This window comes from Balaenoptera borealis (assembly GCF_965194805.1).
Source record: "Balaenoptera borealis genome assembly, chromosome: 3".
Taxonomy (NCBI): Eukaryota; Metazoa; Chordata; class Mammalia; order Artiodactyla; family Balaenopteridae; genus Balaenoptera; species Balaenoptera borealis.
In genome coordinates this window covers 148,113,084-148,128,132 of record NC_138866.1, presented here as the reverse complement: position 1 = coordinate 148,128,132, position 15,049 = coordinate 148,113,084, and positions in this window count along the sequence as shown.

Genomic DNA, 15,049 nt, shown 5'->3' with positions numbered 1-15,049 from the left:
TTTCCTATTGGCGAATACGGACCCAGCCGGGCGGAGGGAGGGAGCCTGGGCCAAAGGCATTGTGGGAGATGTAGTCCATCGAGCAGACCCTGACCGCGGGGGCAGGGAGCAGAGTTTGGGATTGATAACCTGCGCAGTGCGGGAGGGCCAGAGAAAGGAAAATCTGACGACTGGCAGTCAGGACCCCCGTGTGGGCCAGAGCTGTGACCTGGGATAGGTCATTTAACTTCTTTAAGTCCTCCATATAGTTGTCTATGAAAAGGGAAAGTTGAATGGAAGCTCCCTTTCAGCCGTGAACTGTGAGGCAAGTAATTTTGTCAGGCCCCTCGACGGCCGAAAGCAGTCCCTGAGCAGGAAAGGAATCCGCGCGGGAGAAGTCCCTTCCCGCCGAGCTCGGCGCCCCTCCCACAGCTTGCAGATCCACACTTGCACCTGGCTTTTGCACACCCCTTTGTTTTCGCACGTGGTGTTTCAGGGTCTGGAGGAAAGCCCCGTCCCGCCTCTTCTGCAGCAGAACTCCCATTCTTTCATCTATCTCCTCTTGCATGGAACCGGTCCCATCATCACCTCCCTCGGCAGGGACACCGCCCCTAGCACACATGCTCGAAGTCTCCTTTTTAGTATCAATACTTACCCAGTGTTAGTTATTGTCAGTGTCGGCACTGGGAGGTGAGAGTGGGAGATTGGCCTCTACCGTGGGGTTCCCACGGTTGGCGCTTTTAAAGAAATGGCTGCCCCATGACAGCAGGTGAGTAACTGCCTGGAAACCCAAGGGAGAAACATAAGAAAAGAGATAAAGACACTCTCAATGGCCTGTGATAGAACAGTGGTGTATTTTCGTACAGAGCAATTATTGGGGGCATGCACAATTAAATGACTACATTTGTTTTAATTTTCATTTAAATTTCATTTTCATGAAAATTTAATTTTCATTTCATGAATGTTTGAGAATTGTTTCATGATTATTGGTGATTTTAATCTCATTTTCTATGAACTGACTGTTCTTTTCTTCTTCCCTTTTTTTAAATTGAATTTACTCGTAAAAGCTCTTAGTATTATTAAGAAAATGATTCCTTTGTCACAGAAGTTGCTGCTAGTTTTCTCACTTTGCTGTTCGCTTTTTGCTTTTTTTTTTTAATATAGAAATTTGACATGTTTATGCTGTCAAATTTGTCAGTCTTGTCTTTTTATAGCTTCTGAGTTTTGTGTCACTCTTAGAAAGTTCTCTGCACCACTCTAAAGATTATTTGAATTTTACCCATTTTTCAGTAAGCAACCTCTTTAAGTATAAAAATGCAAAGTGAGGTTCAGCTGTTGAATGCTACATCCCTGGTAGGGTAGCATCTTAATTTATTAGCCCAAAGTGACCACATGCAAACAGCCCCACCTCCAGGCTGGCCTAAGAAGTCTGCACTAAATGCCGGGATGCAGAATTTCCAGCCACCACCTCTCCAGTGGTCAGCATTCCTAGAAAGCAAGATCTCCAAAATGATTGAGGATGATAATTCTTGGACATGATCTTATATTAACAAAGTTTGTTTCTCCACTTTTTCATCCTCATGAGGAATGGAAATTTACACAAAAGGGAAAATATTTGTTTGCTTGGGGTGGGGGGTTAGAGGGTGGGATACAGCTGAAACTTCCCAGCAGCCTAAGGGTCCATTTTTCTCTGCTTCTATCCCAAGCCAACTCATGACCACAAGAAACTGGCACCATCTTGTCACAGGAGAATCCTGGACCCAGGCATCTCTGTCCTGTGCCTGATTCTCTGAGAAGTTGGTCCTGGCCAGTGTGAACTTCCCCACATTTAGATAAAGAGCAAGTCACATTTAAGACCAAATTCCTGGCATAATGGTTCTGGTACCCAAGCCAGTGCCCTAAGACCAGCCTGGGGCAGCAAGGAAGCCCGGAAACACAGCCCAGTCCGATGAGTAGGGTTGGTCCTCCAAGTGATTCCTTTCTCCATCCACCAAACCACAGGGATGACAGAGGCTCCGTTCTACTAGTGAGCACTCTTGATTAAAAGCTTCAAAGGACAACTCTGGCTAACTTAAAAGGGACTTACTGAAAGAATATCAGGGAACTTACAGAGTAAATGGGAGGTGAAGTATCAGGCTTGAAAATAGTTAGGGACCAAAAAAAGGAGAGTAAGGCCCCCCAAACCACAGCAACAATATCTTAGCACAAACAACCCAGTCTGCCCACCCCATGAGCCCTAGTGATGCTACAGCCATCTCTGTTTGCCTGCCTTCTTCTCAAGGTTCCAGACCAGGGAAAGAGAATTTGGTTGGCTGAGTCTAAATCACATGCTCACTCACTGGACCCACCAGGGGAGAGGGGATTGGATCTGGCTCCTAGATTTCCTTACTGTTACCCCCACACAAAGGTGAGTTCTCCAATCTGGAGACTGAAGGCCTCTAGGAAAAACTGGACAGACAGAAACTACATGTGTCACTACTTGTCTTTAGATGTTGAGCGAGAAGGAAACTCACCCCAAGGAATGCTTGGCCTAAGGCCTTTTGGGAGCTCCCAGCTCATCTCAAGTTGATGGAGGTAAAAAAGATGGGGATGGGCAGATCCTGCTTTCTGTAACACCTAGTTAAAATCAGGGCCAATGGGGACTTCCCTGGTGGCGCAGCAGTTAAGAATCCGCCTGCCATTGCAGGGGACACGGGTTCGATCCCTGGTCCGGGAAGATCCCACATGCCACGGAGCAACTAATCCCATGCGCCACAATGGCTGAGCCTGCGCTCTAGAGCCCGGGAGCCACAACTACTGAGCCCACGTGCCACAACTACTGAAGCCCACGTGCCTAGAGCCTGTGCTCCGCAACAAAGAGAAGCCACCGCAATGAGAAGCCCATGCACCACAACAAAGTAGCCCACGCTTGCCACAACTAGAGAAAGCCCACGCAGCAACGAAGACCCAACGCAACCAAAAATAAATAAATAAATAAATTTATAATTAAAAAAAAAAGGCAGGGCCAATGACACCTGAGCAGGTGAGGCAGAGGGGCCTTTGGGCCTTGAGGATGCAGAAAGTAACTCCCCCTACCCAAGACCCCCATCATTGCTTAATCTGTCTTCTGTGACAGAGTAAGAAGGGAGACTGCTCTGGTTGTGCGAAAGGTGTGTCTCATTTTTGCTAGTTGTCTCGTTGTTGCTTAGTGGCCACAGAGCCCGGCCACTAAGTGTGATTGGGAAAAGATCATTTAAAGGGACAGTTTTGTAGGATGCTGTAAGACCAGCCTAAAGAAAAAGAAAGGGCTAAAGAGGGGCTCCATCGTAGGAATGCCCAGACAGGAAGAGAAACTAGAGAATGGGATCAGGGAAACGTTTATTTTAAAGAGAGAAAGGTGAAATTCGGTCCAAGGAAGTGTTACTGAACAATTGTGAAATTAAGTATCGCATGACACATACCTGTGTAAAAAGAAGAGCTAGAGCAGGATTTTTTCTTTTTTAGAATGGAATTTTTTTACCCCCAAGACCAGTATCTTCTCCTGTTTTTTATGAATGGTTTGTATTTAATGTGGCAGAGGGAGGCCCTTTGGACCTTGTGTTGCCCCTCGGCAGATGCCGACTTTTCTCTTTCTCAGCTATCTTGTGCTGGCCTGGGCTCCTCTAGCCCCTTGGTGCCAAGAAGGAAAATGGATTTACAACCTCCGGCCCGTTCCCATGCCCTATTCTGAACTGCTCTATTCAAGGATATTTCTGGGAAGACACAAGTGTGCTCTGGGCTGGACATAATGACTCGGGAAGTGGCCTCAGTGTGGGGTGGTGCTTGCCAAGACACAGAGGCCCGGGTGGCATCAGGGGTGGCTTGAGGCGTGTTTTAGAGGAAATCTAGCTCCATAATCTTCAGTGCCCCTCAAGCCATTACAAGTAAAGACTAATTACAAAAAATAGGAAGAAAAAAGGAAAAAATTTAAATACCTGCATGTTCGTGCACACACACACATACCATGCCACATATTATACACACACGTCACACACTACACACACTAGTGTATCCCTAGGCTAGTTCATAGGAAGAAATTTATCACTAAAATACTTAGTTGACCATTGGAAAGAGAAAAAAAAATTTTTTTTGGGAGACCTTTAGTAAAAGCTTCCAGTGCACTTGGGACCCAAAAGAGGATTCAGAGTCTAACTGGCTTGTCAAATCAGATTACTGCTCCTAGATACTTCTTTACAAAATTATTGAAGCCACTGACTATGATATTTACTGAGCCACGTGGCCTGGGAGGTAAAGAAATCCCCAGAGAATGGTTTGATGCCATAGACTTTCCCCTAATGGACTTTTACTACTGTGTGTTTGATATGCTTTACGCACACACACACACACACACACACACACACACACACACACACACACAGCCAACTTGAATTTTTGCAAATTATAAAACTAATGCACTCAGAATCAGGAAGAAAAATAAATTTGAAAACACAAAATTAAAAACACCTGCGAAGGACTTCCCTGGTGGCACAGTGGTTAAGAATCCTCCTGCCAATGCAGGGGACACGGGTTCGAGCCCTGGTCCGGGAAGATTCCACATGCCACGGAGCAACTAAGCCTGTGCACCACAACTACTGAGCCTGCGCTCTAGAGCCCGCAAGCCACAACTACTGAGCCCACGTGCCACAACTACTGAAGCCCGAGTGCCTAGAGCCTGTGCTCCGCAACAAGAGAAGCCACCGCAATGAGAAGCCTATGCGCCACAACAAAGAGTAGCCCCCGCGCACAGCAACGAAGACCCAGTGCAGTCAAAAATAAAATAAATAAATAATTTTATTTTTAAAATAAAAAAACATCTGCAAGGCATAATAGGCCATAAATGAAGTCAGAAAGAAATGACAAAGTGGGGGAAATATTTGTAACGCATGTGACAAACCAAGGTTTAATTTCTAATTTACTATGAGTTTATACAAATGAGTATGAAAAAGACCAAGAGCTCAATAGGAAAATGGGTAAAGGATAAGGATAAGAATAAGCAGGTCACAGAGAAAGAGGGAGAGAGAGAGAGGGAGAGAGCGTGCTCAACCCCACTAATAATTTTTTAAATGCAAATCAAAACAAATATAGATGCCATTTTTCTCCTATGGTATTGGCAAAAAATTTTAAGTGTGATAATACACAGTAGTGTTGACAGCGAGGAAAATAATTCACTCTCCTACTGTTGGTGGTAGTATAAATTGGTACAGTCATTTTGGAAGGAGAACCAACAATTCTATTGCTAGGAATATATCCCATGGATATAATAATAAAAATATGTCAAGATATATACAAGAATGTTTATTACTGAAATATTTATAACAAAGTTTGAAATAATTTTAATGGTTATAGACAGAGGCCTAGAAAAATAATGTTTGGAATATCTTTCCTTGGAATTCTATTGCCTTTTAAAAAATGAGATTGATCTCTGTATGCTAACATAGAAAGATCTCCAGGTGGGTGAAAAAAGCAAGGTGCAAAATGCTGTGCACATAATATGATACATTTTGTGAAAAAAAAATGTAAAGGAAAGAAACATTTACTATACATGCAGAAATTTTTCTTGTTGCATACACAAGAAAGTGTGAATGGTGAGTAGCTCTATCAAGAGTTACTAGAGGGCTTCCCTGGTGGCGTAGTGGTTAAGAATCCACCTGCCAATGCAGGGGACACAGGTTCGAGCCCTGGTCCGGGAAGATCCCACATGCCGCAGAGCAACTAAGCCCGTGCGCCACAACTACTGAGCCTGAGCTCTAGACCCTGCGAGCCCCAACTACTGAAGCCTGTGTGCCACAACTATTGAAGCCCGCACACCTAGAGCCTGTGCTCTGCAACAAGAGAAGCCATCGCAATGAGAAGCCTGCGCACTGCAACAAAGAGTAGCCCCTGCTCTCAGCAACTAGAGAAAACCTGGGTGCAAGCAAAGACACAATGCAGCCAAAAAAAAAAATTAAATAAAATGAATAAATAAATTTATTTAAAAAAAAGAGTTACTAGAAAACAGGAGGGATACTTTTTTACTTTTAATTTTGTGGTTTCCTAATGTTTGACATTTTACCATGTGTGTGCATTTATTTTTTTTTTCACTAAAACTAATGTTGAGGAATTTTGTGTTATTTCCTCTTAAAACTTTTTGTATTAAAATAAAAGTAATGATGAGGATGTGGAGCAATAGGAACTCTCATTCGTTGCTGGTGGGAATACAAAATGGTACAGTTACTTTGGAAGATAGTTGGGTGGTTTCTTGTAAAACTAAACATAGTCTTACCATATGATCCAGCGATCACACTCCTTGTTATTTACCCAAAGGAGTTGAAAACTTAGGTCCACATAAAAACCTGCACACAGATGTTTAAGTAACTTTATTCATAATTGCCCAAACTTGGAAGCAACCAAAATGTCTTTCAGTAGGTGAATGGATAAACTGTGGCACATCCAGACAATGGGATATCATTCAGTGCTAAAAAGAAATGAGCTATCAAGTCATGAAAATGTGTGATAATACACAGCAGTGTTGACAGTGGAGGAACCTTAAATGCGTATTACTAAGTGAAAGAAGCCAATCTGAAAAGGCTCCATACTGTATTATTCCAACTATATGGCACTCTGGAAAAGGCAAAACTATGGAGACAATAAACAGATCAGTGGTTGACAGGAGTTAGGGCAGGGAGGGCAGGGAGGAATGAATAGATGGAGCACAGAAGATTTTTAGGGCTGTGAAAATCCTCTGTGTGAGATGTAGAGAACAAACGTATGGACACCAACGGGGGGAAATCGAGGAGTGGGGGAGTGGTGGTGGGATGAATTGGGAGATTGGGATAGACATATATACACTAATATGTATAAAATAGATAACTAATAAAAAGAATAAAGATGCTGCCTGACAAACGGTAAAGAGAGAGACAAAGAAGGAAAGCTCTCTTGTTGCTTGTCCTCATGGCTTCCTGCTTTGAAAGTGGTACTGTGAGGTCACAGGATGCCCAAGGCTACATTAGCCATTTGGCATTGTGAAGGAGAAAAGCTTGAAGGTGAAAAGTCAACACAGATGGTGGATTAGGAGAGAAAGAACTTGACATCACAGAGTCGCTCGACTCATCTGGAAACTTACTACCTCTAGAATTCCGTTATATGAGATAAGCATCTATTTTGTAAAGTCACTGCTAGTTATATTTTCTGCGACTTGAGGCCAAAAGCATCTTATTCTATCCTAGCAGCAATGAAACAATTCCATCTATTTCCTAAATAAAGAAAGTTTGTGTTGAAAAGAAAAAAGAAAAAAAAAAAAAAGAAAATACTCTGTGTGATACTATAATGATGGACACATCCAAACTCATAGGATGTACAACACCATGAGTGAACCTTAAGGTAAATTATGGACTTTGGGTGATTATGATATGTCAGTGTAGGTTCATCAAGTGTAGCAAATGTACCACTTTGTTGGGGGATGTTGATAATGGGGGAGGCTATGCATGTGTGAGGGCAGGGCATATACAGGAAATCTTTGCACCTTCCTTTTAATTTTGCTGTGAACTTAAAACTGTTCTAGAAAATTAAGTCTTCAAAAAAAAAAAATTAAAAATTTAGGGACTTCCTTGGTGGTCCAGTGGTTAAGGCCCCGCGCTCCCAATGCATGGGGCCTGGGTTCGATCCCTGGTTGGGGAATTAGATCCTGCATGCCACAACTAAAAGATCCCTAGCATGCTGCAACTAAGACCCAGTGCAGCCAAATAAATAAATAAATATTTTTTAAAAAAATTACAGTAGCATACCATTGTTCACCCTCTATGAGAAAAATAAATATTTCTGTCAAAACAAAAAAGCAAAGTGATATATACTTATTGTTGAAATTTTGGAAGATAAAGAAACCTTTAAAAAGGTAATAAAAATGATATATAATCTCAACCCAAATATAACCTGTTACCATTGTAGTGGATTTCCTTTCATTCTTTTTTCTATGCATATGAATATGGCCAATCAGGATGTCTTTAAACATTTTCCAAAGTAAATGAAACTAAAACTAGCTCTAGTCTCTAACTACTGAATTAGCCCATTACCTCCTTCTTGGAGCTTCCCCTTCTCTTGGACTGCCCAGGGACTTGGGGTTTATGTAACCCACAAAGGAGTCCTGTGGAAGCTCACAGCAGTGGGAGAAAAGCCCAGACGTCCCAAGCTCTGGATGGTGGCTGTTTCTGCAATTGCTCTTCACCACCACAAGGTGTCGCTCTCCGATGCCCGTGCAGGTTCCCACCAAGGTAACCCTGCAAGCCAGTCCTTCAGACAGGCCTGTTAGGTGATTCCACACCCTCAGGAGTTTTTTACCAGCTCCCAAGGCTTCATTCTTAGTTCCAGCCCTTTCAGGCCCCACCAGTCTCAGTGTATTGCTTAAGTTTTAATTTTATTAACAATATTTTTAATGTCCATAAGTTTTCTCAATTTGTAATTTTTTAAGATTAAAAAAATATTTTCACTGAGATAAAATTTATATACAATGAAAGGCACAGATCCGATATCTAATAAAAAAAATAAAGATGATGCTTGACAAAGAGTTTCAACAAGTATATATGCCTTGATGTACACATCTTTGATTTTTATTTATTCAAATTTCTTGGTCTTCTCCTCCAGTGGTCACTGTTAGGAAAAAGTGAAAGACTGAAATGAACCAAAAAAATAAAAAATAAAATTTTAAAGTTACTGGCTGCCTCATCTAGGGTACCCTTGTTATCTCTGCTTTTTTGTCTTTGATCTATTTTACAACTCTGCAAGTTGTAGAAAACCTCTGTTAATACAAACTATTCTTGTCCATAGAAATGCAAATTAGTTGTGTCTGGTAGAAGGCAATTGGTTGTTGCCCTGTGAATAGATATACATTTGCATCTATTTATAAATTCATTTTAACATTCCTCTTCTGCTTACGTGTGTGTGTGTGTGTGTGTGTGTGTGTGTGTGTAGTTCTTTGAATTCTCCTGTGAACCAGTTATAACATCTTACTGGTTCCCTGATTAATTAATGAGTTAAATTAAAATCCTTGACATGTGTTCATTTTATATCTGCATGAGAGTCACGATTATATCCTCTTTAAAAAATTATCTTTAAACATCACCCATATTCAAGGCATGGGTTAATAGGTTATGGCTTGGATTCATTCTGGAGACAGTTTATTTTCAAGGTCAAACTGAGTTTTAAAAAGGCTAGGACAGGGACATCCTTGGTGGTCCAGTGGTTAAGACTTCACACTTCCACTGGAGGGGGCATGGGTTCCATCCCTGGTCAGGGAACTAAGATCCCACATGCCGCGCAGCAAAAAAATAAATAAATAAAATAAAAAGGCTAGGACAAGACTTAACAGTTCATAACTATGAATCATCACCAAAAGCTAGAATTCCTTCTTGTGCTTAGAAAACATAAAGAAATGTATTCATGTACATTTCCAAATTTCCAATAAAACAAGGTGAAGTCCATACACTGTAGTCTTTCTGTTTTTTTGTTTTTGTTTTGTTTCTCACCCCAGCCTCTTCTCAAGGGCTTAAAACTCCAATGAGCCGTTGGGGAGTTCCTGGAGGGCAAGCACTATTTTCATTCATATCTAGTAATGAGCTCCCAGTTGACTCAAAACATTTGTGAAATTAAGCAATTTCCCTAATGATGTGAAAGTTTTTATGTAAGGGAATCAGATGGGCCTCAAGGAGGAAGGAGAGAGAAGATTCTCACCCCACACCCCCCAGGCGGACAGCCCAGGGCACTAGGCCCAGATGTTTATGTCCCTCCCTTGTCTTCCCCATCTCTGTCCCACTCCCCAGGCAAGTCAGATGGCAGAACCCAGCACAACAGGAGGAAAAAGAGTGACAGATGGAACTGGGGTGGGAAGACAAGCCCCTCTGGCTAGGCAGTGTGGAGGCCACTTCTGCCAGACTGAGAGCTGCACAAGTAAAGGCAGGAAACCCCCTGCATGTGGGTGAATTAGAAAGTTGAAAAACAGGAATTCCAGGGCACTAGCAAGAACATGATTAAAAAGCCGACAACAGAGTCTAGACTGAGTAAGAGGCAGAAAGGGAACAATAAGCAAGGAAGCAAAAGAGGTCCCAGTTATCATAAGGGTGGGGGAGAGATGGAATAAGGAAAACGGGGGTGAGGTCCTGAAGTGGAAGCAGGTTGCGATGCGGCCAGGCCTTTGGAGGTTGAGTAGATGGAGGTGGAAGTCGCTGGAGCAGTGGAGGCCAAGGGACCATGAGCACAGGTGGTGGAAATGTAATCAACATGCATCTGAGGTCACTGAGGATGAGGGCAAGACACTGGGATGAGAGGAGCCGGCTAGCCAGGTCCCAAAGCCATCAGCGAAGGCCGCAGAGAGGCCAGGAGCAGAGGTTCTCAGCTAAGGTGTGGTGCCCATGGGTGGTGTGGTCATTTTGAGGCAGGAGATAGATGGGCCTCAGGCTGAGCAGCTGGAGTTTCTCCCCTGTGGACAGATACTCAAAAAAAAAGAGGAGCGAGAGAGGAGATGACCCCTGCCCAGATAAGAGATAAAAGAGCACATATTTTTCATTCTCGAGGTTAAGGAGACCTTCCCAACTACACATGCGCAGAAAGGTTCCTTGGAGGTCCAAAGGGAGGTGGCACCACCCCATAGTAAGTGATGTCAACCTACACATAGGCCTCTTCGCTAGAATCCATCTTGGCTAAGAATTGCGTGCACACATGGGAGGACCCTGAGATAAATCAAATATGGACTCAGAACCAGGCAAAGCAAGATGATTGGCCAAAGGAAACCTGGAAGAAATGCCCCCTATAAGTGATTCAAACTACCATGAGGGCACGACTCTCTCTCCGAGCCCACCCATGTGTCTATCCACACATACTCTTTTTCCTTCTAATAAACACTTTACTTGTTTCATTACTTTCTGTCTCTATGTGGAAATTCATTTCTACACAGCTGATGGGCCAGGGCTTTGTCACTGGCCACTGGTCCCTGGTGGTCGAGCAGCTAGGATTTAGCGCTCTCACTGCCGTGGCGTGACTTTAATCTCTGGCTGGGAACCAAAATTCTGCTTCAAGCCGCTGCAGGCTGAGGCTGCCTGAGATCAGTTTGAGGGGAATGTTGGGGCAGCACAACCAGCATCAGGAGCTGTGCTTCAGCTGACTTGTGCCACCATCCATGCAGCAGCTGCAACCCCAAATCTAGATGGCAGTGCTGGGGGGGGCAAAGATTGGTGGGTGACGATGGAGAGGCCGTGTAGCCGTCCTGCTGGTATGTAACTATTGTTGGAGTTTGGGGGAGGTCAGTAAACGACTCCCCTCTTTCCCTCACCTGAGCTTAGCATTCATTGAGAGATGGATTTAGGAGGAATTCATTCAGATGGATTACTCTCATTCAACGAATATTTTTTATTTATCTTTTTCTAGGCTTTTTTTCTTTTCCTTTTTTTTTTTTTTTTTAATTGGGTATAGTTGTTTTACAATGTTGTGTTAGTTTCTGCTGTACAGCAAAGTGAATCAGCTCTATGTATACATATATCCCCTCTTTTTTGGATTTCCTTCCCATTTAGGTCACCACAGAGCACTGAGTAGAGTTCCCTGTGCTATACAGCAGGTTCTCATTAGTTATCTATTTTATACATATTAGTGTATATATATCAATCCCAGTCTCCCAATTCATCCCACTCCCCCTTTCCCCCCTTGGTGTCCATACATTTGTTTTCTATGTCTGTGGACCCAGCAATCCCACTACTGGGTATATACCCTGAGAAAACCATAATTCAAAAAGACACATGCACCCTAATATTCATAGCAGCACTATTTACAATAACCAGGTCACGAAAGCAACCTAAATGCCCATTGACAGGTGAATGGATAAAGAAGATGTGGTATGTATATACAATGGAATATTACTCAGCCATAAAAAGGAACAAAATTGGGTCATTTGTAGAGACATGGATGGACCTAGAGACTGTCATACAGAGTGAAGTAAGTCAGAAAGAGAAAAACAAATATTGCATATTCACGCATATAGAAAAATGGTACCTATTTGCAATGATGAACCTATTTGCAAAACAAATATTTATTGAGTATTATTTATATGTGCCAGGATGTGCCAATGATTCAGCAATGAATAAAATAGCAAAATCCCTACCCTCATCGAGCTTACATTCTGGTTGAAAGAGATGGACAATAAATTTTAAAAAATAAGTAAAGCACATGGTATGTTAGAATAAACTAAAACAGAGAAGAGAAATGGAGGGTGCTGGAGGTGTAATTGTGAACAAGATGGTCAAGAAAGGCCTTGCTGATAAGGTGAGAAGTAGGAAAAGACTGGAAGGAGGAAAGGGACCATGCCTTGCTGATATCTGAAGGAAGAGCATTCCAGGCAGAAGACTGTAAGTGCAAGGGCCTGGCCTATTTGAAGACTCTAAGCTAATCGTGGTGGTCCTATTTTCCTTTCTAGTGACTGGTTTAAGGGGTGAGCAGTGACCCAGTTCTGACCTGTGAGATGAGAAAGGTAATCGGCATGGGGGCTCCTGGGAACGGTTTCCATACTCTGGAGAGATGGTCCCATTCTGTCTATGGACTTTTCCACAGCTGATGTGAGGTCTGAAACTGTTGCAGCCATGTTGTGGGAAAAGGGGAAGCCAGCCTGAGATGGCAGAGCAGAAAAATAGAAAGAACCTAGGTCTTTGACGACATCAGTAAGCCACTGCTCGTGCCAAACTTGGAGCTTCCTTAAGACCAATGCAAGATCATGTCAGCCCTGGGTAATGTGAGGTGTATGGTTCAATAAATATGTAGGTTTATTATAATGTCTGTAATGTCAGGAAATTATATGAGAATCCAGTTATTACATTTCTCAAGTAGAACCTTATGAATTGGTCACTAAGCATATGAAAAGATATGCAAATTCACCAATAATCCAAATATACACATTAAAACAAGATATTATTATATGACAATAACATTGGCCAAAAATAATGTTGGTAATACCCAGTCTGATGAAGATCCAGAAAAACAAGCCCTTTTTTTTTGGCCACACCGCACGGCCTGCGGGATCTTAGTTCCTGACCAGGGATTGAACCCTGGGACGCAGCAATGAAAGCACCAAGCCCTAACCATTGGGCCACCAAGGAACTCCCAACAAGCACTTTCATAGACAGTTGGTAGAAGTATAAATTGACCGAGCCTTTGGAATATGATTTAGCAGTATCTATCAATATTTTAAATGGGCAGAACCCTTCAAATCAGCTTTGGACTTCTCGGTATCATAGGAAAATATTCATGCATATAGAGACATGTACAAACTAGATGTAATATAAAAAAAACTGGAATCCACCTAAATATTGTTCAATAGTGGAGTGATTACTTTGATTATGATAGAGGCATATTGTTTAATTCTAAGTACAGTCGATTCTCACTATTTACAGTATTAAAAAAGAGACCCAAAATGGAGTTACTTGTGCTAAGCCCAAGTCACCAAGCCAAAACTTAGTACCAAACCTAACTGCAATTTCAATCTCCCGCGGAAATGTAATCTTAACCGATCAGTCTTAAGAATTTAATTAATTCTTGGAATTTCCTGGTCAACACTAGTGTGGTAATCTCCTGGTAGACCCCTTCCATCCCCCAGAAAGATAAGGTCATCCACTTTTTTCCTTGTCACTACCCCCTTTTGTCTATAACAACCTTTCTTTTTCAGCAGCTCTTTGGAGCTCCTTTCTGTTTGCTAGATGGGATGCTGCTTGATTCATCCATCTTTGAATAAAGCCAATTTGATTTTTAAATTTACTCAGTCAGGGCTTTCCTGGTGGCGCAGTGGTTAAGAATCTGCCTGCCAATGCAGGGGACAAGGGTTCAAGCCCTGGTCCGGGAAGTTCCCACACGCCGCGGAGCAACTAAGCCTGTGCGCCACAACTACTGAGCCTGCAATCTAGAGCCCTAGAGCCACAACTACGGAAGCCCGCGTGCCTAGAGCCCATGCTCCGCAACAAGAGAAGCCACCACAATGAGAAGCCCACGCACCGCAACGAAGAGTAGCCCCTGCTCGCCGCAACTAGAGAAAGCACGCACGCACCAAGGAAGACCCGACGCAGCCAAAAATAAATAAATTAAATAAATTAAAAAAAAAAAAGATTTACTCAGTCAAATTTTGTTTCTTAACAACAGTCATTATGTTCTATAAAGCCACTGCAAACACTGAATTAGCAAATATAGAACCATCTCTCCTAGCGGAAATACAGGGTTAGGTTCCTTGGAGCCTCTAGTCACAACATTTTCATCAACCAATCAACATATAACCTTGTTTTATGTGTGTTTCTATTTAAAGACACCTTATTAAATATATATTTCTTACAAATAATTGATTGCATAGTCTTTCAATGATTTAAAGGCAGAGCTTTGGAGGCTATTTGAGTTATACGGGCTCATTTGCCAACGTCCTTGTAAAACAAGACATTTTCATCAGCATTGTAAACCTGCTCTTCCACATAACCTTTTTGCTGTATAACATTTAGCAGGTTTTTAAAAAATTCTTCCATAGCCTCCTGATCTGCAGAACTAGCCTTGCCTGTGAATTTAACATTTTTCATGCCCTATTGCCTTTGAAATGTTTCAACCAGCCATCATTTGCTGAAAGGATTTAACATTTTCCTGATTCAACGTTACTATAAATTTCTTTGTCTTTCAAGCCTCACAACAATGCTGTCAATTATGCTATTTTATTGCTTGTCATCTCATGAATCTATAAATTTAACTACTTGTCTGTCTTCTCCATAGCTTCATCACACACTATAAATGCTACTTTAGCACTTTTTGGAGCAGCCTCATGTACAGATTGGCCAAATTCCTCTTCCTTTTTCTAGGTGTAAGGTATTGTTGATTCATTAACACAGACCTCACAGCCAAGGACACTATGACTCATGCCTGAAGGGAGCTTATCTAACCCACATATTTTCTCCATAAGGCACATCCCAGCCGTCTTGATCCTAGGAACACTACACAGCACTACAGCACTACGCTTGGGGGCCATTTAAAAAGTGAAATCAACAACAAAAAGCACACGCACACACACACACACACA